This window comes from Lissotriton vulgaris, unplaced genomic scaffold (assembly GCF_964263255.1).
Source record: "Lissotriton vulgaris unplaced genomic scaffold, aLisVul1.2 SCAFFOLD_997, whole genome shotgun sequence".
In the NCBI taxonomy this organism is placed as follows: domain Eukaryota; kingdom Metazoa; phylum Chordata; class Amphibia; order Caudata; family Salamandridae; genus Lissotriton; species Lissotriton vulgaris.
This window is the reverse complement of record NW_028246765.1, coordinates 55,861-81,581: the sequence shown is the minus strand read 5'-3', so window position 1 is coordinate 81,581 and position 25,721 is coordinate 55,861. Positions and strand designations below refer to the sequence as shown.

At 44.6% G+C, this 25,721-nt stretch overlaps 1 protein-coding gene and 1 long non-coding RNA gene across 2 annotated transcripts in view; one reads left to right on the top strand and one right to left on the bottom strand.

Moving 5' to 3' along the window:
• Positions 1-25,721, top strand: part of LOC147665748 (uncharacterized) — a 135,810-nt gene that overhangs the window by 71,472 nt on the left and 38,617 nt on the right. The window lies entirely within an intron of this gene.
• LOC147665749 (uncharacterized) lies at positions 1,112-2,045 on the bottom strand. Its single transcript, XR_015304979.1, has 3 exons — positions 1,963-2,045; positions 1,794-1,876; positions 1,112-1,356 (listed from the first exon to the last, which is right to left on the bottom strand). It is a non-coding gene; the product is annotated as an uncharacterized LOC147665749 (long non-coding RNA).

The window sequence follows — 25,721 nt, the reverse complement described above, 5'->3', positions numbered from 1 at the left end:
TTTTACCAGGATCCGTCGGCGAGGTTATGCATAGGGGACCTGGTCACGGATCCTTTCCCCATCGGTAGAGGGACTAGACAGGGCTGCCCGCTGTCGCCGCTGCTGTACGCGCTGGTGACGGAACCTCTGGCTTGCGCGTTGCGTGAGTATCACTGGCACGAAGGTGTCAGCTTCCCGGCACACAAGATCGTAGTGTCAACATATGCGGATGACACCCTGCTTTATGTCCGTGACCCAGAGAACAATTTGACATCAGTATTGCGAGATGTGGTGTGCTTTGGCGCTCTCTCCGGCCTGAAGGTAAACTGGACGAAGTCAGTGGCCTTCCCTCTAACCCCAGCTACCAGACGCTTTGACTCTGAATACCCGCTGCAATGGTCTCAAGAATCGGTACGATACCTGGGGGTGCAGCTGCACACTGATTCAGACATACTAATGAGAGAGAACTAAGGGGTAGCGTACAGCAGACTTGAAGATGATGTAGATAGATGGTGCGGCTTACCGCTATCTCTGATGGGCCGCATTGCCATCATGAAAATGGTGGTGCTACCCAGGTTTCTATTTCTGTTCAGCACGTTACCAATGGTTTTGTCAAAAAGCTTCTTTAAGGCAGGCACGCAACTCATGATTAAATTGGCCTGGGGGGCCAAGCAACCCAGAGTGAAGTGGACTACTTTAACACTACCGTACGAGTTGGGTGGCTTGAGTGCTCCTGACTTAGAAATATATTCCAGAGTTGCGCAAGCTTCGCATCTGCATACATGGATACACGGCGAGGCGAATATCCCTCATGTGCGACTGGAGCGCCTGTTTGCGGCTCCTCTTCCCCTCCTGGCCACGGTGTTCACGCCGATAGACCGTAGAATGGGCGTACTGGACTCTCTGGCTGCCACGAACCATGCTTCAAGGGACTTTTTTTAGGAAACAATAAATCTTAGTTGTGAGTCGTACACACGTAACACACTCCATTGTATCCACAGGATATCACACTTTGTAATTAGCTGGAATAAATCAAAGGAAGGAAAAGAGAACACACGGAGAAAGTGAGTTATATTCAGAAAAAATTTGTATTTAGTGATGAAGCATCAAATGTAAATCTGGGGAGACGAATACAAAGAAATGAATTCAAGCAACAGCCATGAACAGAGGTATATATGACATCTACTCATCAGTTCACAACTAAATCATCAACTCCTGGTAATTATGACAGACAACCAAATTAATCAATAGACAGTGGTCGTGTGTTGGTGACAACGCAACGTTTCTGGAGATGATGGAAGTGTCGACGTTTCGGTCTAATATGCAGTCGTCATGAAGACCATCATCAGGACAAAATATTTCATTGCTGAGAACTCCCTATATTAAAACAATAAATCCAAGTTACTAACAATACATATTAAAAATCACTAAACTTATACATAATCAATGTTTTATCAAATTTTTTAAAAAACTCCATGTATCAGGCAGAAACCTGGTGTCTAATTTATTCCAGGCATATTGCCCCTTCCTAGTAATGCTTAGAAGAAACATTCATTAGACAGTTAATCATAAACTTGACTTAATTATTTTTCTTGGGCGTCACAAGATATAGATAAAGATTCTCACATCATAATGAATGGCAAGAGAAAAATTATACATTATTTTTTCTTAAACGTTGTTCCAATGCAATAAAATATTTACATTTGTACAGCAGTAAAAACAAAACACAGAAAAGAGAAGACTTATCATCCTACTGGATGTGGATGCAATCGCATAACCACTACAAAGAACTGGTAAAACAACACGTTTGTCACCTGAAATTTCCAAGAAGGTTTGTTTCTAATTTCGATGAACAGCAAGAGATGTGGGGCAAAGGATCCAACAGATGAGTTAACATCTAAAGGGATAAATAACTCATATTAATATGGTATTAAGGGTCTTAGAAGAGGCAGCCTAATGAAAAAGACGTAGTTCAGAGCCTACCTTCAAACTGGTATATAGAAGCCCCCTTTGATGAGCGGTTCTTGGACAGCTGGTAGCTGAACATTCAGCGTAACTTTGAAATTCTATAAAAGTAGACATAACGTCTTTAGGTGCTTATGTTGATGTAGCCTTTATCCATTGTGCGGGATAACATTACAGATGATCTGTTTATGTTAGCGAGAGTCATGGCAAAAATGTGACAGCATAAATGGCAGAATGGAGGCACAATCCTATTACAACTAGTAATAACCTACCACTAGTGGCTACGAGATGACAAATGTGCGCATTGTAAATCAAGACAGTTATGAAAAATAGAAATCATAACTGTCTACGTCTTTTTCCATAGTTTAGTCCATATGTGAGGTCGACATGTTTCATCCCCATTCCGCCCGGGTCTAGGGGCTTTCTTCAGGACCTATAGAAGTGAGCTGTCGCTATTTGTGCAAAAGTGTGAAGTGGGTCGCTGACTTATCACTTAATGATCAGGTCAATAGTACCTGAAGGATCCCTATTGCGGTCCTCCATGGGGGACCGGCGAGACTCTCCCAGCCTACTGCAACTTCAGGTGTGCTTGCTTGCTATGACTCTCCGTTTGCTCAGACCAGAGTCAGACTGGGACAGAAAATCAGCCCAGACACCAAAACAAGAGTGCCCCATTAATGAATAAGTTAGTTAAGAAAAAAAGTGACCCATATTTGCAAATTGTAGCAAGTATCAACTTGTAAATACAAACTGTACAAGTGTTTTGCTAGGAATGGAAGAAAATGAATGTGAGCTCATTACAGGCAATATTCGTTTTAATATCAATGAAATCAGCAGTAAAAACCAGCCCAGAAACAGTAAAAAAAAAAAATTCCACACACTGACCTGTTAGACCAGGCCTTCGGGCACTTCCTGTTTGCTCTATAGGCCAGACTGACCTTGACTCAGACACATCTTTCAGCTGCTGCCTGCTGTTGCAGGCCTTGCCCCTCCTGCCCAGTCTGGCCAAAGAACACACAGCTCAAGAGGGGAAGCCCTGACCTGGCAAACTAAACAAAACTGATGGGGAATGCATTCATTAATGTAACGAAACCTTCAATTGGTTAAAGCAATTACTGAAAGATGTACTAGTTGCTGCAGTGGTGGATAGTGACTTCTGCATGATAGTGCTACTGTAGTGTAGTTCCTATTTTCCCAATAGGCCCTGCGCATTGGAATAACATAAACAGTAGTATCGACGTAGAAGTGCGGATCTTCCAGGTCTCCACTGACTATGCTAAGCTTAATTGGGGTTGTTACCAACTAGCTCAGAGGTCACTGGAAACTTTCTTGACTGAATAGGAAGTGATCAGCTTCCTTGGCACAGCCAAGAAGGGATTCAGTTTTCCAACAACTGCAAACATGACCACTTTGCTCCTTAGACTTTCACTAAGATGCAGAGAACAGAGAGACGGGCGTTTTCAATAAAAGGTATTATTTATTGAACAGTCTTTCTTCTCATACAAGAGAAATGAATTGCCACAATTGCAATACTTGTTATTATATAAAGTGCGTCCAGTAGGATGATTATTGCGAAATAATACTGTAAAAGCATGGATATGGTTTCTTAGCCATACAATGGTTAAAATGCATAAAATATATACAGTCATATATACATTAGGCTAATGTACTCAACTGGTGTTTCTAACTAAGCCTACCCCAGTGTGCCTGACCTAAGCCTAACACGTGGAAGGGAGTAAGTAGCTTAAGTTAAGTTGGTTTTGCCAAGGTTTGCTTCAAGAATTCTCTCTAAGGGTTTAGTCAACACCATACCTCTGGAATAGAATGTTGGAGGTCTTGTATCTCCTCTCAGGACTCGATATCCCAGTCACCCGCAAGGTTAGGCTGGAAACGCTGGAGCTGGATTTTCTCAGCAGGAGAAAAGACAGCGTCTTTCTCAGCGCGTCAAGGAGGAGGAGGAGGGGCAGCGTCCGTGGGCTGGTTGCATCTGCTGGGCTCAGCAGGGGACAGCTGTTCGGCTCCTCTCTTCAGCACACCATCGCTCGCTAGTTATCAGTAGCGACTGCAGCGATAGCATCAGCGCATCAGCGTTTGCTTAAGGCAACGTTGGTGATATTTATACCTGAAAGGTGCCTTGTTTGACGTAGGTTTTTGGACATAAGACGTCAATAAAGATGTCACTAGGAAGTGATCGTCCTTTCAGTGCTCATTAGAGTTCTATTACAAATCAAAACATAGCAAGCGGGGCTTTCCCAGGTTGCTGAGTTTTATCTTGTTGAAGAACTCGGAGTGTAATCTAGGAATCTTAGATAGTGGCTTCTGCTGTGTCATTTGCTCTAATGAGCTGCAGAGGAAGTGATTCTGAAATGTGGCTCTGATCGTGTGAGGCCAGAGACGAGTTTCTGAAATATCACATTTGAACGTTTATGCCATTATAGGGGTATGAATGGATTATAGCCGAATAGGGGCATAAGGTCACAATATTGATCGGGGTCCTAGATTAGAACGCGTCACCCACTCCACGTATCTATGTCCATCAAATAACTAAAACTAAAGCAATAAGATGTATGTGTAACATTGCCCACCCCAAAATACATATTTGCATTTGAAATGGTGTATTTGCAATACATGGAAATATAGGTACCGTACGTCTTTAAGCATAGGAATCATTCAAAAATTATAGCATATGTAATCAGTGAACGATTTTGCGAAAAAATTACACATGAAATATCTCTTTGTACAGAAAAGAAGGGCGAGATAATTTCATCACATATAAATGCATTACTGTAAAATTTGCTAGAGGTTGGTGTAAAGATATTTTGTCTCTAGATTTACCTAAAAATAGAAGTTCTGTTCTTTATGAATAGGTCTACTTTAAGCAAAGAATTCGTGCCAGAAAAAAGGTAAAAATTTTTCAAAAATAGTTCAATTAAAAAAAAAAAACCTTGATGAACGAGGGAATAGAGTTCCAACGCATTTTTAGCAGTTTTTGTTGATCAAAACTGAAGGCCGAATTCAGAGTTCATGGGAACGCTGTGTGTCGGAATGCTTTCCAAAACTTATTGTTTCTGTTCAGGGGAGAACATCATATCAGACAAGCTCTCAAAAAATTGGTCTACAAAATCAGGTGACAGTTCGACCAAGTTCGATAGTGCAGTTACTTGGCAAGTGTGAGAGTGATTGCTATCATCAGTGTCTGGATCAGCAATGCTCACAGAAGGTCGTACCTGGGTGATGTTGCTTTTGTTTCTCGCTCCACTGTCACCACCTAGTCGTAGCACAGGAGTCTCAACGAATGCCGTCATCAGGATTGGTAGCCGCTGGGGACAACACAATGCGTGAGCCGTTACAGGACTTAGCAAAGTATCGATATCCATTGGTACTGCTGATGGAAGTGCAAGACAGGTGTCTAACACGCATTCCTCTCCGCATAGCATACATCGAAGCACAGGTAAGATGCAGGACTGCCATATAGGTTTGAATGAAAGAAACCAGGTCATGTTCAGATCTCTCAGCCTGGCCAATCCAAGGACTCTAGTTATTCGGTCCCAGTAGCGTAGTGCTAGGATCGTTTCTTCCATCCCTGCTGGAATCATGTCTGCGTTTTGGCTTGCCATATCGGAGCAGGAGGGTCAAAAATAAAATTGCTGCTACAAGTCCCAAAATTAGGGGGATGCCGCCAAAAACGGAATGGACAAAATATGGAATTAAACCCAAGACTGCTTTGAATGGTGTTAACAGTCCCGTAAAAATGGTCTTAAATATGCCTGGGATACCTACAGCACTAGACATGTTAAGAATTTGGCTAAGCATTTCTGTGAAATGCACGGGGCAATTTGTTGATAAAAGGTCATGAATCTCTGATGTTGTCCTTGCAACTAAGAGATCATACGTCTCTTTTGATGACGTGATGGGCACTGTTGTCTGCAAAAGCACAGACTTCATTCTGCTTAAAGTATCAATTCGTATAGAAGAGACATTCAAACGAGGCCATATGGGAGTCTCTGAGTCTCCAGGGCCGTTTGGAAACAATGCTTGCATACAGCATTTGACCATGGATGTCACGTGTACGAGATAGGCTTTTCCTGGCAAAAGGCCACAACAGCTGTGATCCGTTATTAGAATGTAACTCCCATTCGAGAGGGGCTTGAAAAAAGGCTCTATCTGCGTTGCAGGTGTGACATATTGGTGGCATGAAAGGTTGTTCGAATTTCCCTCACAAGCTCCATGTAAATTAATACCCTGGCACAAAAGTATACCGCTTAGTGAATGTTTGCAATTTTCACCACTAAGAAATACATTTTTGTTGCTGTCACTGATGCAAGTGTGTGTATATGGTAGTTTCCATACTGTTTTAAGGTAACCTTTACCCAAACGTTCATACTGGCCAGTCGGTATGTATTCAAGGCAATTTTTAAATCGGAAAGTTGTTATCGGAATTGTGATAATCCCGTGTATTATCCATTCAATGACAGGACTCTCTGACATTGTCAATGGTAATCTCTCAAGTTTTTCGATGCTCAGGATTGTATAGTCTGCTCCTTTCTGTGCCAAGCTGATTTGTTTATCAGTAAGGTTAAAGATGGAAAACAATGACGTTGTGTTGATTAAACGCCAAGGCACATAGCCTGAACGAAGATTTTGCAGCGTCCAGCCTAACTGTACAATAGAACGCAATTGCGACTGGCCATGCTGTAACATTAGCAAGTCTTTGTCTATTATATCAATGGCAGATGATACAATGCTGTCCAGTGAATATATTCTGGAGGACAGAGTCATTAACCCATTGTCCACTACAGAAAGTGATTTTTCCAAATTAATACGATCAATTTCTCGTATTTTCTCTGCTGTTTCAATTTGCATAATTTTCCATGCCTCATTGTATGCCGCATATATACTGGTCGCTATGAAACGTTTTTGACGCTGGTTGCGTGGTCCCATAATGAAATCGCACAAGTCAGCACCATCTTTAAGTAAATATAAGTGTTGCTTAATTTCTGCCAGTGTGGATGATCCTAGCCATTGAAGGCAGAGTTTCCCTACACTGTATGTTGTTACTATCCCTGGATGTTGTCTCTGGGAGTATCTAGGGTCTGGTCTGGTCATTTATATCCCTGTGTTTTGTTCAGGAATCTATCTTGACAGTTATTCGTGTCAGTAGGCCAGATTAACCACTTTTTCCAATCAGGATGTGTTCTGTTTAAATGTAAAATTTGTGTTACGTCTATTTCAATATCTGTGGTTGTATTATCAGGTATTGGCTTTGGAATAGACGGTTTGTTAAGGTCTTTGATCTTAGCTAGGCCAAGACAGGATGTTTGGTGAATTGTGTCATTTAAAAACATAATTTGTTCTGGGATCATGCAGGCTTGAAATAATCCTTCTAGGCCTTGTACCTGCAACTCTTTTGTACCCCAGATGGTTTTTGTTTCAATGTTATTTTTCCGAAAATCAAAACCAAATGTCATCATTTTTTCATAAAATGCTTCTGAATATATCAATTTAGTATTTGTCAACATGTTTTTCATCCCTGTTTTATCTAACAGTTTATAATAAAACGTTTCTGCATCACTGGTGTTAAACCCTGAGAAGTATCTGAATTTCTCATAGAATGTTTTAGAACTACTTTTTGGTGGAGTAGCACAATGTTCCCATTGGTTATACTTTAAAACATTTCTAGGTTGTGCAGATTTATGCAAATAGTAGTCACCGTAGTGTGAGTAACAAAACATCTGCTCATAATTAGATGAACCTTGTAAATAATCATGTTCTGTGAATCTAGCTGACATTACTAAATCTGACATCATATTATTAATACTTTCAAAATCCCAATCATCAGAAAATGTACTTGGTTTTACAAAGTCACTTAAAGAAACCTTGAACTGGTGAGGATATTTCAAGATTTCAACCGGGCCATATACTTTATAGTCAGTTTTGTCCCATACTACCCCGCCGGGTATTGGAATGGCTGTGACATTCACTGATGATAGTTCTCTTTTCTCCACGTGAGATGATCTGTGTGGTTTCAGGACTAAGTTGATGTTCTGACTTGCTGTGTCCATTGAACTATATTTTCCCTCAATGAATTTTCCCAAACAAAGTAACATGATGAGCCAAAGCAGTAGGAAAAATATGCCTAGTCCAAACCAGAACTCTAACCATGGAGAAACAAGATAAATTTCCTTTAGTTGATGAAAGAGTTCTGTTGCTTTTTCTTTAAAAGTCTTTGTTTCTGGCGTTACTTCAGGGTTACTTTGATCTTCAGAAAAGTTGTAGAAATTAATGAAGTAGCCAGAGGCAGTCCTGTCAATTGTTGGAATTGTTTTCTCAATTTGTCTTTTGGTAGCACATTCTGATGCCACATCATTGTAGACTGGTGTTTCTTGACGAACTGTTTCCATCTGTGTTTCAAGGGGCACGAGTTCCATGGCATTATTGCATAGTCCTTCTCTGTGCACTGCAGGTTTATCGAATTTGATTAGTCTTTCAGTTTGAACCTCTTGAATTGTTGCAAATTTGGGTATTCTGTTGTTTCTTGGGAGTCCACTTGGCCTACTGTTGATTATAGGCCACATGATTGTGGTTTTACCAGGTCGATTGATACAACTCTGTTCTCCTTTTTACCAGCAAGGGGTGGTAGTACTACTGATCTTGTTCCGTTGATTGCTAAAACAGGTACTGCTTTTCTGTAAGAAGGCCCAAATTCCTTCTTCACCGCTATTTTCTCTCTGACTAGATCCCCAATCTTTGGAATCCAGACAGGCCTTGCTGGGGCTGATGGTGCCTCTTCAGTGGTAGTTGGCTGTTGCTTTAACTTTATGTTGCTTAAGGATTTTTTTGTTTCATTCAAGTCCTGTAAAACAGCCAAACGATCTTTGATGTCAAAGTCTTTATTTTTATTTTCTACCACTGGTACTTGACTATCGAGGTCCTGAACGTGCATTCTAGTTCCGAACAATAGTTTGTATGGGCTGAAACCTTTTAGAGAATTTCTTGGCAAGTTGTTTAGACTTAACTGGACACTTATTAAATGTTTGACCCACCCATCACCCAAACCTAATACCTTCGCAGTTATATTATTATTATTACTGAGTTTTATATAGCGCGTGGTTACCCTTGGGCATCCCAGCGCTCATCCAGAGTGCACACCATAACAGGGAAAGCATTAAGCAGGGAACAGATGGGTCTTTAAAAGTTTGCGAAATCGCAGAGTGCCAGTTTCAGAGCGCAGGGCCAGTGGGAGGGAATTCCATAACGTTGCCACATTGACGGAAAATCTTCTCCCGTCGGACCTGGCCTTCCTAACTCTCGCGACTTGCAGAAGATATTGGTGGTCCGAGCGAAGGGCGCGGGGGGCTTTGTAAGGTTGGACCATTTCCCGGAGGATAGGTGGCCCTTTCCCCTGTAAGATTTTATGGGCCATGCAGAGTGACTTAAACTTCACCCTCTCTCTGACAGGGAGCCAGTGGAGCACCTTCAGCGCGGGACGGGCTGATTGTCGCCTGGGAATGTCCGTCAACAGCCTTGCAGCCGCATTCTGCACTTGCTGCAATTTGTTTAAAGTTGATTCTGGGGCCCCCAGAAACAGCGCATTGCTGTAATCCAGCCGTGAAATGATGAGCCCCTGGATTAGTAATCTCCTGGAGGACATCGGAAGGAGGGGTAGGATCTTCCGGGCTGACCGGAGCAGGCCGAAACACACGCCTGCGGTCTTTTTAGCGTGTGACTTAAAGGAGAGGTCCTGCTCCAGCCACACCCCCAAGCTCTTAATCTCCTGTTTTGGGGTGGGTGGCACTCCAAGACAACTAGGCCAGCTGCTAGGGGACAGGGAGGGAGGGGAGTTCCCCAACATCATCAGCTCAGTTTTTGAGCCGTTGAGTTTAAGTGCTGAGTTACACATCCAAGTGAAGATCTTAGCTAGGCATGTGTGCAGCACGTCGGGTTTATTCACCGACTGGGGGAGCCCTACCACCAACTGGGTATCATCGGCGTAGCTGATGATTTTAATACCCAGAGGTAGTACCACACTCTCCAGTGGGGCCATATAAACGTTGAACAGTGTGGGGCTCAACGATGAGCCCTGTGGCACACCACACTGGAGAGGGACAGATGTTGATTTCTCATGACCTTCCCAGACCTCAAACTTCCGGTCTTCAAGAAAAGACGCGAGCCATTTCAGGGCCATCCCGGAGACCCCCACCCCCGACAGCCGCTGGAGTAACACCTGATGGTCTACGGTGTCAAATGCCCCACTAAGGTCCAGGAGGATCACTGCCACCGATCCCCCTGAATCCAAAATGCTCCTGGCATTCTCCACGACTGCCAGCAGAGCAGTGTCCGTCCCCTGAATAGATTGCTTTATGTCCCGGTTTTTTCTTTCTACCACACTGTTCCCTTCAGGGTGTGACGGACAAGAATACCGCAATCCAACTCCCATGCTGGCCATGGCCTCCTTATAAGCTCGTGAGCTAAAAGCAGGACCCTGGTCAGAATGGAACATGGCAATTGCGTATGTGCCGATAAAGACTCGCAGATCTTTTATAACCGTTCTGGCGCCAGCCGAGCGCTGGGGCCACATTTTTTAAGTGTGTTTTAGTCTAAAAAACAAATTAATAAGACGCAGGATTGCTTATAGACAGTATTACTCTGTCCACAAACGGTAACTGGGCAACAGACTGGACCAATTCATTACTGCGATCTCTGTCGCAATCCGGGCAGTTCTTTACATATTTATAGTGGTGCAGGCTCATTCCTGGCCACCAGTACTCTGATTGTAATTCAGTCAGAGATTCCTTCATCTGTATGTGCCTTGGACCTTCACCCATGTGTGCATCTGCTATTAATAACTTTTTCCGGTTCGTGTTTGGAATTACCCTATCCCTCACTCCAGGGATTCGAGCAAAAGGAACGGAGTGTGCATCGATTACGTATGCATAATTGAGTGGATAGTTCATGGGTAGTGCTGCACAGTTGCCTTTTACGGACGTTTTGACTGCCAGCATGGTTTCCCCGTCTATGTATTTTTCTGAACGCTTTTTTGTGGCTATGGAAGCCGGTTTAGTTGCTTCCGCTATGGCTGTATTATCCAATGAATTCCCTGCAACGTGAACGCCATCACGTTGATGACTCAGAGTGTGTATCACATGAGTCTTTTGTAGTTCTTTCTGTAAAAGAGCTACCTGTTTCCAAAGCATTTTATGCTTTATTGTGGCACCTGTGTCATCTTTGTAATCGTTTTCAATCCAGCTCTGCAACTTATTATTGTAAGAGTTGACGCAAAAATGAGAATCGCACACGATTAGTGTCGGGAATTCACGTTCTGCATTTTCAAGCGCCATCTAAAAAGATCTAATTTCCGCTCGCTGAGCCGAACATTTTCTCAGTGATTCAGTTTTTGTTATTTTCGGTCTGAATTTACCGCACAGCCAGCGACCTTTAAAAATCGCGCAGGCTGCATCATAGGATTTGTTTTCTACATTTTAGTGCTGGACAAATCTGTCTGTATAGATTATACAAGAGTATTGTTGTAGAGGTAGAATTTCGATTGGCAGAGGATATTCTTTTTCATATGGTAAATCATTCAGTTCTTTCATGTTCGGACCATAGTAGTATTTCACTTTTTCAGTTTCAAGGGTGTTTCCCCACTGTATCCATTTCGGATCCAGTGACACTGTAGGCAGGTTTACTGGGCTGAATAGTGCCTCGAAGGCTGATTCTGCTGTAATGACGGTTATACTTTTACCTTGGGCAAAAGCTCTTTCTTTTGCCACTGCCGTTCGAACTGCATTTACAGAATTCTCTGTAAGACTGAATATTTTTTCTGCTTGTGTGTACAAGTGAGATTTGTAAGCTATTGGTACCGTTTCTCCCTCATTAGAGGTCAGGTACGTGAATCCGCATCTTCCTGGGATGACTCGGATTACAAGGTTGCGTTTATTCAAACGTGTTTCTAATTTTGTTTTTGCTAACATGTCTGTTTGCAGTGATCTCAATTTCTGTGTGTTTTTGAGTCCAGTTGATTGGTTTAAAATCAGGTTTAATTAATTCGTAGAGAGGTTTAACCCTCTCCGCGTAATTTAGAATGTAAGTTCTTCCGAAATTCAGGAAACCTAGAATCGATTGTAAATTCTTCAGCGTTTTAGGTGCTTGGAGTACAGCGCACTTCTCTAAGAAGTTGTCCGCTAGGCTCTTGCCTTCACTTGATAATTCGTATCCTAAAAATAATACTGTCAGATGGGCAATTCGAGACTTTTTAAAGTTGAATTTGTAACCCTCTGCCGCGAACCCAAGTATTATGGTGTTCACCCTTTTCAAGTGAGTGTCCAAGTCGTCATCTGTTAGATAGATGTCATCGACATAAGATAATGCTTCATCATCATATATTTGTAGTAACTCTGTTACTCTAGCTGAGAATAGTCCTGGGCTGTTCTTGAATCCCTGTGGGAGCCTACAGAAATTTTTCTGAGACCCCATTACTGAGAAAGCGGTCATATACCTGCTTTCTGGTGCAATGTTTTGACAAAAGAAACCATTAGATATGTCTAATGTCGTTTTATATTTTTTCCTAACTATGTTATTCATTAGTGCAGCACTATGCGAATTTTGTGCTGCAAATGTTTTGCAACATGAGTTAAGGTGTCTGTAGTCCAAAACTAGAAGATATGAATTGTCTGGTTTGGAGACAGGAAACAAAGGATTGTTCATTTGAGAGGTGCATGTTTCAATCACCCCCTGGTATTCAAGTTGATCTAAAATCTCCTTGACCTGTTTTTTAGCTTCTTGCTTAATTGGATACTGCCTTTGTGCAGTCGGTTGACTTTTTAACTGGATTTTGTGAGGAGGAGAGTCCTCATCCCATCCTACATGATTCTTATATAATGCCGGTGCCTGGGCTACTGCCCATTTCCTCGCATATGTATATTTTTTGTGAATCGGAATGTGATTCGAGAAGGCAGGCATAATCACTTCTTCACCATGAGGGCACTCCCTGACAAACTCTGGGGGCCAATCTTTTTCAGCTAACAGGATGTCATAGCCTTTTGAGAGGTTATCCCAAAATAGACCCCTAATATTCCTAGTCTTATCACCCTCTATACGCAGTGTTATTTCGTATATCTTATGAGGTTTGCTAACCCTGGTATCTGCCGTTTCCACCTGAATGTATTCATTCGTGTCCACTGTCTCCAGATGACTCATCAGGATCTTGCGAGCTATGCTGATTTCTGCTGCACTGTCTAGCATTGTCTGTGCCCACTCTCCGTTTTTCAACTGAGTATTCTCGGCATGTTCGATTACTCTAATACTGGCTACCTTCTTTCTTGGAAATTGTGAATTTTTACTTTGAGCAGGTTCCTTGTCTTTGGACTTGGTGTGCTCTCCTGGGTCTGACCGTCCTCTTCTTTCCGATTTCTGCGAAAAAGATCGAGAGGGACGTGTATCAATACTTTGATATCTATCAGGCTTCTTCAAATTATCCCTATTTCTAAGGTTATATCTTTTCTCAGAGCGCTCCCTCTGGGGAGACTGGTGTTCTCGAGTCGGAGTTCTTTCCCTCCGTCGAGGAGACCTTCCTCTGGACTGGAAAACTTTTTCCTTGGGAGTGGATTGTTTATTTCCATCCCAGCTCTTTTTAGGAGTGTTTGAATTATTTTTAATAAATAATTTTACTAACTCTCTATATGCCTGTGTTAATTCTCTTATTTTACTAAGAGTTCTTCACTTGACATTTTATCAATGTCTGGATGTGGTGTGTAGCTGGCTAGAACCGGCCACATTGCTCCTGGTCTACCTAGTGGACCGAGCCTGGTAATATGATCATTGTGTTTTAGGGCGCCTTTAAACCAGAGCAAATGCTCTTGGTATTTTAATGGGATTTCAATCTCCTCGAAAGGAGCGTACTCTTCCGGTGGATCCTCTATTGTGTAATAGTGGAACTCGTGTGTCGCAGCGTTTGCCGCTGGAAATTTTATCCATGAATAGAATACCTCTGTCTGCCGATATCCGTGAGCCTCTATCACGAAGACGACTGTGCCACCTTGTGTGGTCAGTCCATTCTCTATAAGTTTTGACGTTATAGTTTTTCTTATGTTGACGGGGATGATTTTCGCACCCGGTTCAGTATTTTCTTCGGGACCCTGCGGAGTCGCATTTACTGTGGCTCCAGCTGTGCCGTTGTCAGTGTTTGACATTTTATTGTCAGAAAGGTTTTGCAGAGCAGGTCTCCAAGGAGACAAAGATTAGGTGCACAATATTTTGGAACACTGTATCCTTCAACGTTGAATAAACCAGAAACTCTACATAGGAATCTCTTCCTACTAAGTTCGGGCGGATTTTAACCTTTCACCCACTCCAGACATCTATTGGAGTATTTACGGGAAAAAGTGCTTGTGTGAAAGGTGCACGACTGAGTTACTCTAACGTCTTGCGTTAGTTTATCGCCTTACCAAACGTTGGGCGCCATGTAGTGTAGTTCCTATTTTCCCAATAGGCCCTGCGCATTGGAATAACATAAACAGTAGTATCGACGTAGAAGTGCGGATCTTCCAGGTCTCCACTGGCTATGCTAAACTTAATTGGGGTTGTTACCAACTAGCTCAGAGGTCACTGGAAACTTTCTTGACTGAATAGGAAGTGATCAGCTTCCTTGGCACAGCCAAGAAGGGATTCAGTTTTCCAACAACCGTAAACATGACAACTTTGCTCCTTAGAATAAGAGTCAATCTCTAGAGTCGTGTGAAACAATAGACAGTTATTTTACTCAGTCAGTTTGTTCAGCTTACTTTCACTAAGATGCAGAGAACAGAGAGACGGGCGTTTTCAATAAAAGGTATTATTTATTGAACAGTCTTTCTTCTCATACAAGAGAAATGAATTGCCACAATTGCAATACTTGTTATTATATACAGTGCGTGCAGTAGGATGAGTATTGCGAAATAATACTGTAAAAGCATTGATATGGTTTCTTAGCCATACAATGGTTAAAATGCATAAAATATATACAGTCATATATACATTAGGCTAACGTACTCAACTGGTGTTTCTAACTAAGCCTACCCCAGTGTGCCTGACCTAAGCCTAACACGTGGAAGGGAGTAAGTAGCTTAAGTTAAGTTGGTTTTGCCAAGGTTTTCTTCAAGAATTCTCTCTAAGGGTTTAGTCCACACCATACCTCTGGAATAGAATGTTGGAGGTCTTGTATCTCCTCTCAGGACTCGATATCCCAGTCACCCGCAAGGGTAGGCTGGAAACGCCGGAGCTGGATTTTCTCTGCAGGAGAAAAGACAGCGTCTTTCTCAGTGCGTCAAGGAGGAGGAGGAGGGGCAGCGTCCGTGGGCTGGTTGCATCTGCTGGGCTCTGCAGGGGACAGCTGTTCGGCTCCTCTCTTCAGCACACCATCGCTCGCTAGTTATCAGTAGCGACTGCAGCGATAGCATCAGCGCATCAGCGTTTGCTTAAGGCAACGTTGGTAATATTTATACCTGAAAGGTGCCTTGTTTGACGTAAGTTTTTGGACATAAGACATCAATAAAGATGTCACTAGGAAGTGATCGTCCTTTCAGTGCTCATTAGAGTTCTATTACAAATCAAAACATAGCAAGCGGGGCTTTCCCAGGTTGCTGAGTTTTATCTTGTTGAAGAACTCGGAGTGTAATCTAGGAATCTTAGATAGTGGCTTCTGCTGTGTCATTTGCTCTAATGAGCTGCAGAGGAAGTGATTCTGAAATGTGGCTCTGATCGTGTGAGGCCAGAGACGAGTTTCTGAAATATCACATTTGAACGTTCATGCCATTATAGGGGTATGAATGGATTATAGCCGAATAGGGGCATAAGGTCACAATATTGATCGGGGTCCTAGATTAGAATGCGACACTACAATGTCCAAGCATGCGACTAAAAGCACTTTGAATATGCATATTTTTTTCATGATATTACGCACAGTATTGCACACACTGCAGAAAAATGTGGAAAGATTAAGGGGGAAAAAAGAAAATGTTTTTGTGGCACTCTGGTGTCGCACAGTGAACCCAGTTGATCTCGTTTAATCTTGGGTAGGTAGGCTGCAGGTGGGTATCACCCTCTGATCTGGGGCGTGCCCAGTGCTTGAAATGGAAAAATAGAAGTGCAGGTACTTTGTACCTGAGTACCTGCTTGTTCCTGAGAAGTGCCGGTACTCTCCAATTAAAAGTATTGCATTTCTCTTGATTAGTGCCGGTACTCTCCAATTAAAAGTATTGCATTTCTCTTGAGAAGTTCTGGTACTCTCCAATTAAAAGTATTGCATTTCTCTTGAGAAGTGCCGGTACTCTCCAATTAAAAGTATTGCATTTCTCTTGAAGTGCTGGTACTCTCCAATTAAAAGTATTGCATTTCTCTTGAGGTGCCGGTACTCTCCCTCAAAATAAAAAAGTGCTGGTACTCCGTAGCGGACAGTAATGGCCCATTTAAAGCAGTGGGCATGCCTTTACAAGAAAATAGTAGCGCTGTTTACTCAAAAACAACGTCCCCACGATGCACTGCAAAGGGTGAAAACTCTTAGAGGTTGTGACGTACTCAGGTTTCAAATAAATTGTACTGAATTAGGTCCTTGTTTTATGTTTTCTGTTCTTTATTCAGTTGAAGACATAGGGGCATGTTATCAAGGGAAACATCGCCGCTTTTTCGGCACATAGCGCCGAAAAGGCCGCGATTTTTTTCATCCCCCTATTCACAAGGACAGGTTAACAAGCGTTAGCGCGTGTTTTCTTGCGACTTTGCATGTCAGCGATCAATATCGCTAATGACAGGCAAAGTAGGCATTCCTGAGCACAACAACATGGGAATCCTCTGTAACACGGGTTTGTGATATTTATATGCCATGCAGCAGACCTGCGAAGCAATAAAAATAACCGCGGTTATCGCAGGAATGTAACGCCTGCTTTTAAATTGATTTAGGCATACTAATAATGGGAGGTGGATTGCCAGGTTAGATCCACACTCCCTTATCAGCAAGATTATCCGTAGCGCTGTGAAATCATCTCTGGATTTCATGCGCTATTCCTGATAATCGGCCTCTAGAGCTGAAATTACATCACCTGTTATCAAAACGTTGATAATACTTTGCTAACATGGTAATGTAATCCAGGGATAAAGTAAATTGTGCTAAGCGCGATAATTATCGCATCTCCTTGATAATATGCCCCATAGTTTTGCGTCACACTTATGCGTTTGTCATCAATAATCAATGAAAAAACTTCTCAATGCAGATATATTAGTCGGTTCTTTTCTGTAAATTCCCGATGCATTTCGGCACTAAGCTCTTCATCAGGGGGATATTCTGAAACCATAATCCGAGAATAGCAATGTTCAACAGTTCAAGAGGCAGAGGCGCCATAACTGTGCATAACAAGCTAGTGATCGACAAGGACGAGCACGCACTCCATGCGTCCATGGCATCCCCGATAACTGATGTGAAAGTGGGTAGCGCGAAATGAAGGTTAAAGACAGGTGACTCCGTTTTGCAGATGGGTCTGGTTATAAACATCTTGCGATTTTAAAAAAATAAGTGAAAGTATGAAACGGTAAAGGGATGTGATTCTATGATGAAAATGGATGAAAACCAATCATGTATCTGTGATATTGAGATATGCTTATACTGAAGGGATGTTAATCCCATGCCCAATTTAAAAAAAAAAAAAAAATTAAAAAAAATGGATTGTGTGCCAAGGTGTATACAACGTATATAAAGTCATCATCATCAAATAACTTTTTATAAGGTTATTTGTTCCAAACCATCAAAGTATACAAAGAGTAAAAACATTTGTCTATTTACAATCTAAAATATTTGATCTATAGTCTGGTTTTATGAAGGAACCTCAGTTTAAGCCTTTCACATCATCACCGGCAGTGGCTATGACATAGAGGTGGGTACAGGGATAAACCCATCATCACGGCAGTTTGTAGTGGCACTCTCTGGCAAGACGTTATTGGAATTAGTAAACTTGAAGGTCTGCTTTGAGATGTCCCCCGATAATGCTTGTGGTTTTCAGACACATTTGGGCCGATTCACAGAACTAATCTCAGACAAAATCCTAAACTTACTACTTTTGGTATTCACATAAGGCATTTAGTAGTAGTAAAGTTAGTATTTTGTCTTATTAGTATTTTGACTTAAGTTAATATTTTGGCCTACGTTAGGATTTGATCTTAAATTAGGATTTTGTTTTAAATTAGTATTTTGTCTTAAATTAGTATTTTGTCTTAAATTAGGATGTTGTCTTAAATTTTGGTTTTAAGACAAAATCCTAATTTAAGACAAAATCCTAATTTAAGACAAAATCCTAACTTAAGACAAAATCCTAACTTAAGACAAAATCCTAACTTAAGACAAAATATTAATTTAAAACACAATCCTAACTTAAGACAAAATCCTAATTTAAGACAAAATCCTAATTTAAGACAAATTCCTAATTTAAGACAAAATCCTAATTTAAGACAAATTCCTAATTTAAGAAAAAATCCTAATTTAAGACAAAATATTAACTTAAGACAAAATCCTGATTTAAGACAAAACACTAATTTAAGACAACATCCTAACTTAAGACAAAGGGTCATGTGTAGGTAATTGACATTTACCGATTCTAAAATACCAAATTTTACCTATTCGGTATTTCAGAATCGGTAAATGTTATGTAGCAAAAAAATCGCTAAATATTACCGAATCGGTAATATTGGGTATTACCGAATCGGTATTTACCGATTCGGTAATTCCCATTCATTCTTATGGGCTTATAATATGGGGAACACATTCAAGGGTGGCAGGGTGTCACATTGACACCCTGTTGTACCCCTGAATCGTGCATGTGTGGACATGTGGCACACATACATGCCCTAAGGGCATGTATGTCTGCCACATGGCTCAGTTAAAGAAGCACAAATTTGCTTTTTTAAAGGTTTTCGAAATTTACCACAAACTTGTAAATGGTGGTAAATAACGAATCTTAAATGCACATAAGCGCTCTAATATGTGCTTCCTGCGGTACAAAAGGGGGTGGTGATGGACGGAGCATCTGAATCAATCAAACACTCACACCCAGTCAAAAGATCTGGATTTAATCCATCACCCTTCTTTAGCTCACTCTGCCACCCCAGTTCAGACATGGCTATATGCACATCAGTCTGACCCTGTGCCTCATGGGAACAGTCCAGCCCGAACTGCCAAGCCATGTCTTCCCTGGACCGGAAACAAGCTTCCGAGGACCGGTTTTTGGCATTCCAGCCGTCTTCAGCCCGGCTTGCTTGAATCCAGTGGCAAAGTGAGCAAGGGACTCACGTCTGAGCATACCCTGCCACACTTATGGCCGCCAAAAGCGGTACAAAAGGGGGTGGTTCCTACATAGCATTTACCGATTCAGTAAATGAAGATTCAGTAAATACAGAATCGGTAAATACTGATTCTGTATTTACAGAATCATCATCTACATAGGAAATGGTTCAATACCGGTCGGTAAGCCTAAAATGTAATGAATTTCGGGTTTACCGACCGGTAATGAGCCACCTACATCGGACCCAAAATCCTAACTTAAGACAAAATATTAACATAAGACAAAATACTAATTTAAGATAAAATACTAACTTTACTACTACTAAATGCCTTCTGTGAATACCAAAAGTAGTAAGTTTAGGATTTTGTCTCCGATTAGTTCTGTGAATTGGCCCCATTGTCTGCTCCTTAGACTATCATTGTTTGTGCTCAGAGGTTGAAGATTGATTCGAAAGTGAAGTATCGGTTTGAAACAAAGGAAAATACTTATAAAGCGCTATACAGTACTATCTACGGCAAGTAGTTTCTGAGCACTGGCCTGACCCTGGGAATGGCCTGGTCAGCTCAGAGAGCTTCCATGCCTGACTTTGGAGTGCCCAGCACAACCGAGATCACTAGCCCTTGCTCCTGCCTGAGGTTGCCTGGATACTGCTCTTTTGTTTTGGGGAGGGGGACTGATACCCACCTTGACTATATCAGTCAATTATTATTTGTAACGCGCTGCTAATCACTGTAATGGTATCCAGGCACAGGGCACAATCTAAAACCAGGTCTTGAGTCTCTTCCTGAAATACACCAGTGATTGTGATGTCCGGAGGGGGGAGGAATTCCAGGACTTAGCAGCAAAGTTGAAGAAGGAACAGCCACTGCGGTGGCTTCAGCCTATGTGTGAGGTCGGTGGAGGGTGAAGGAGGTGGAGCGAAGATCTCTGGATGGTTAGTGGAAGTTCAGGTGGTGGGTCATGTATACTGGTCCTTGGCCACTGTGGTGGCTTCAGCGTATGTGTGGTGTCCGTGTGAGGGTGAGGGAGGTGGAGTGAAGGTCTCTGGGTGGTTGGTGGAAGTTCAGGCAGTGCTCATGTATGCTGGTCCTTGGCCACTGCAGTCACTTCATCGTATGTGTGGTGTCTGTGTGAGGGAGGAGGATGTAGAGTGAAGGTCTCTGGATGGTTGGTGGAAGTGCAGGTGGTGAGTCATGTATACTGGTCCTTGGCCACTGTGGTGGCTTCAGCGTATGTGTGGTGTCTGTGTGAGGGTGAGGGAGGTGGAGTGAAGGTCTCTGGGTGGTTGGTGGAAGTTCAGGCAGTGCTCATGTATGCTGGTCCTTGGCCACTGCAGTCACTTCATCGTATGTGTGGTGTCTGTGTGAGGGAGGAGGATGTAGAGTGAAGGTCTCTGGATGGTTGGTGGAAGTGCAGGTGGTGAGTCATGTATACTGGTCCTTGGCCACCATGGTGGCTTCAGCGTTTGTGTGGTGTCTGTGTGAGGGTGATGGAGGTGGAGCGAAGGTCTCTGGGTGGTTGGTGGAAGTTCAGGCAGTGCTCATGTATGCTGGTCCTTGGCCACTGCAGTCACTTCATCGTATGTGTGGTGTCTGTGTGAGGGAGGAGGATGTAGAGTGAAGATCTCTGGATGGTTGGTAGAAGTGCAGGTGGTGAGTCATGTATACTGGTCCTTGGCCACCACGGTGGCTTCAGCGTTGGTGTGGTGTCTGTGTGAGGGTAATGGAGGTGGAGCGAAGGTCTCTGGGATGGTTGGTGGAAGTTCAGTTGGTGGGTCATGTTTGCTGGTCCTTGGCCACCGTGGTGGCTTCAGCGTATGTGTGAGTGAGTGAGTGAGTATAAGACTGGTAAAGTGCAGACTTTACCCAGGGGCATAAAGGCGCTGAGTGGGGTGTGTGAGGGCAAGGGAGGTGGAGTTGGAGTGAAGGTCTCTGGATGGTTGGTGGAAGTGCAGGCAGTGGCTCATGTATGCTGGTCCTTGGCCACCAGGGTGGCTTCAGCGTATGTGTGGTGTATGTGTGAGGGTGAGGGAGGTGGAGTGAAGATCTCTGGATGGTTGGTAGAAGTGCAGGTGGTGGCTCATGTATGCTGGTCCTTGGCCACCTCGGTGGCTTCAGTGTATGTTTGTTGTCTGTGTGAGGGTGAGGGAGATGGAGCAAAGGTTTCTGGGTGGTTTGTGGAAGTGCAGGCGGTGGGTCATATATGCTGGTCCTTGGCCAGCGCTGTGGCTTCAGCGTATGTGTGGTGTCTGTGTGAGGGTGAGGGAGGTGGAGCGAAGGTCTCTGGATGGTTGGTGGAAATTCAGGCGGTGGGTCATGTATGTTGGTCCTTGGCCACCACAGTGGCTTCAGAGTATGTGTGGTGTCTGTGTGAGGGTGAGAGGTGGAGGTGGAGGTGGAGTTAATGTCTTTCAATGGTTGGTGGAAGTGCAGGTGGTGGGTCATGTATGCTGGTCCTTAGCCACTGCGGTTGCTTCAGCGTATGTGTGGTGTCTGTGTGAGGGTGAGGAGGTGGAGCGAAGGTCTCTGGATGGTTGGTGGAAGTTCGAGTGGGGGGTTATGTATGCTGGTCCTTGGCCACTGTGGTGGCTTCAGCATATTTTTGTGGTGTCTGTGTGAGGGAGAGGGAGGTGGAGCGAAGATCTCTGGATGGTTGATGGAAGTTTAGTTTGGTGGGTCATGTATGCTGGTCCATTGCCACCGCGGTGCCTTCGGCGTATATGTGGTGTCTGTGTGAGGGCGAGGGAGGTGGAGTGAAGATCTCTAGATGGTTGGTGGAAGTTCAGGTGGTGGGTGTTAGACCTGGCACCTTGGCGTGAGTCTCCCTTCCACTTTTTGCTGATGTGCCTCCGATGTTTTGCTGGTTTTCCGATACTCAGGGCACTGCGCCACGGCTGATCCGCGCCGCAGTGCAAGTGCTCCCTACTGTAAATTGTACATACGATTGGTATCCCTGATTGGTGCATTGGATTTACTGTTAGTCCCTAGTAAAGCGCACGAGAGAGTGCCGGGGCTTGTAGATGCCAATACTGCTGGTGGGCCTGCAGCGCTGGTTGCGCCACCCACCGAAGCAGCCGTAAAGATGTGTCTGGGAACTGCGACCGCAGAACCCGCGTGCGGTCTCGTACTGTCACGCTAGCTGGGCAAGTGTCCCCACTTGCCAGCACCGACCCTTCCCTGGACTACATATTAGTCACCCCTATGGTAGGCCTGCGGGCAGGGTGCGTTGTAGGTGTAAGGTAGGACAAGCCTTGATGTGCGTGGCATGTCCTAGTAGTGACTTACCACAAAGACCGTATTTCACTACTGAAGGCTACCTGCTCCATTAGGCCAGACTGAGCTGCGAGGATTGTTACACCCTATAATCCCCGCAGGCTCAAGGAGCATGGTAGTGAGTCATGTTTAGTATGCCTGAACTCAGGATAATGAGATATTTCTTGTAGTCAAGTTTATTTTAGTATCCTGGGTTTGCAAATGCTACTTTTAAAAAGTTAGCATTTGCTTGCTTAACCATTTCAGCCGCCTCTGCTGGTATGTGTATCTGACTGTCTGGGATGTGTGAGTGACAGGGCTGGAGGGATGACAGGTGGTGAATGCGCAGATTACCCCTTAGTGGGAGGTAGGAGTGCCTCTTGACTCGAACTGTCACTGTGCTCGGCCACCACAATGCTGGCTCCACCCTCCTGGGGAGCGGCGGATGACTCTGCCGGCACCGGGCCCAGGAAGAGCGAAGCCCCCATCAACAAGGTACTCTGGCCACCCCTGTCCGGACAATGCTGGCTCCACCCCCTGTGGGGCGTCTGATGCGCCTGCCCCTCACACTGAAAGCAGAAGCCGGAGTACACCCGCCGGGGTACTCCAGAACTGAGAGTGGCTATGCAAAGGCCCCCCTGGCCTGCGAGAACAAAGGAATTGGCCTATAAAAGAAGGAGCCCTGCTCCTGGAAAATTAGATCCGGTTTGGGCCACAGAAGGACTCTGCCCTACGAGAAGGACCGTGAGAGACAAGGAAGGGTGCTGACTCTTGCCTGTGTCTGGTGCCTTGCTGCTGAAGGAGAGGAAGGCAAAAAGACTACGAAAAGACTTTTGCTCTACTTGTGCCAAACTCTGCTAAAGAGATCTCCAAGGGCTTGCAACTGAACTGCCCCCTGACCAGCGTCCCAGGACCAGTGGACGCTACCCCCTTGGAAGAAAGCGACTGCGGGTGCTGACCATCGCCGCAGCACTGACGGAGGAATCTCCTCTAAGGCTTCAACGTCCTCCCGACCACCGTGACCGGGGCCCAAAGCAATAGCGGAAGCAAAGTAAGGATCAGCCGCCGCTGGCCCGAACACCGTGACCGCAACTGCACCGGGAGCCCGAGAGCAAAGCAAAGGAGGACCCGTCCGGTCCGAGCTCTCGAGGTGACTGCATAGCGAGCAGTCACTCACCTGCAAAGACGGACAGTTGCCCTACGAGAATCCGCAAGGTCGGTAGCTTGCCCGACAGCCCAGTTGTGAGCCCACAGCTGCACCGGCACTTGGCTGGGTAAGTCCTGCACTTGGGGACCGTACTGCCACTTGCCACCACCGCACAGCCGCCGCCTCCAGGGTTGGAGCGGACGACGAGGAAAGGACCCTGCCGCCACAGAACACCGCTGCCCCGGATGACCAGTGACCTGCTCGGCTGAAGAGCCGCAACGATCAGCGACCCCGGGAAGGCAACGCGACGTGGGACAGATCCCCTGGAAGCCGCCGGCTCCACAAGAACTTTGAGTAACACCGGCCTACGGGCCGCAAGAGAACTGCTATAAGAACTGTGGTAACCCGAATCAAGTAACCTGCAACCGTTTTCATAAAGTATATTGACTGTATTCACAAGCCTGCTTAAAATCTATATAAAGATATATATTTTTATAGAATACAGTCTCGTCTCGTTGTGTGGTGGGTTGGTTGTAAAGGTGTACTGTTGCAAGTGTTTAACCCTATGTGCCCCAAAGATTAGCCTGCGACTGCTTAAGCCACACTACCTAGAGGGTAAGCAGAGGTTGTCTGGAAGGTAACCCTCAGCCCTGACGAGGAAGAGAGAGTCCCTGCTTGTCGCTAGTGCTACACTGCGCCAACTAGAGCCTCCCCCTTCCTACATTGGACACAGCGGTGAGGATTTCGAATTTACACTGGCGATAGTTATACCTGAGCTTCGGACCACTACACAAGGATTACGGTACAGTTACTAAACCACAGACTTTGCCTTTTGAATTTTGCCGAAAGAAGATTCCGAGTGCAGACGCCATGCCGGGCACAAAGAGCCTGGATGGAGCGGAGTCCACAACCTCTGAGGTGTTGGAGGTGGAGTGGGACGCCGCAAAGCTGGATAAATACACCAGAGTTGAACTGAAGTTTTTCTGTAGGAAACTCAAAGTTCCGCACGCTGGCTGCAAAAACAAGCCGGAGCTCTACAAGGCCCTGAAAGCCTGGGTGGAGTCCAGAAAGACCCCGGAAGAGCAAGACGTCCTCGCCGAGCAGAATACGACGGAGGAGCAAAATGCGCTTGGGGATCTGATCGATCTAGAAAGGCAAGACAGAGAGCACAGCTTGGGTAAAGGCCTGTCGCCAGAGGAGCTGGCGGACAGGAAGGAAACCCGGAATCACGAGAGAAAGTTGGCAGAAATGAAAATCCAGCTGTAGCTTGAAACCAAAAGAATGGCGCTGGAAGAGCGAAAGCACCAGATGGATTACGAGGTGAAAATGAGGGAGATAAGTCTCAAGGAGAGAGGCTTGGATCGTCCTCCCTCTGGTGGCAGCACATCGCCAGTGCAGGTAGAGTCAAGAGTGCACATCCCGAAGGACGTAGTTAAGGAGTTCTTTAAGGGGGATGACATAGGACAGTGGTTTAGGGCATACGAGGTAGCCATGTCCTCCCACCGGGTCCCTGACAAGGATTGGGGAGCGGGGTTGTGGGGAAGGTTCCTTAGCGAAGGGAGAGATACCTTACTAGATTTGCCCGTTGAGAATCAGAGATCCTATGCCCACATGAAAGAAGCTTTATTAAACAGGTACGGGCTTACCCCTGAAATGTATAGACAGAAGTTTAGGGGATGTACTAAGCGGCCTGGGAATACGTATGTGGAGTATGTGACTTACTTTTGCAGAGCACTGGATGGTTGGGTGAAAGGTAACAAAGTTAATGATTTTCAAGGTCTCTTTGATTTAATTGCATGGGAGCACTTGTCTGATCACTGTTTTCCTGAGTTACGCCAACACCTGATCGATAGCAAGCTGTCCAACCCGAGGAAGCTTGCTGAGGAGGCGGACCGCTGGCTCAGCACCAGGGTCCACAAGGGTCCCGTGGGAGATTCCGCCAAGAGTGGGCAGGGTCCCCAGACGAAGAGTGGGGGGGACAAGGGGGGAAAACAGAAAGGGTTCCAAAAAGGCCCCCAAAGTAGTTCCCAAGGGAATCCGCAGCAGGGTTCTCAGCCTCCCCAACCCCCGAAGCAGAAT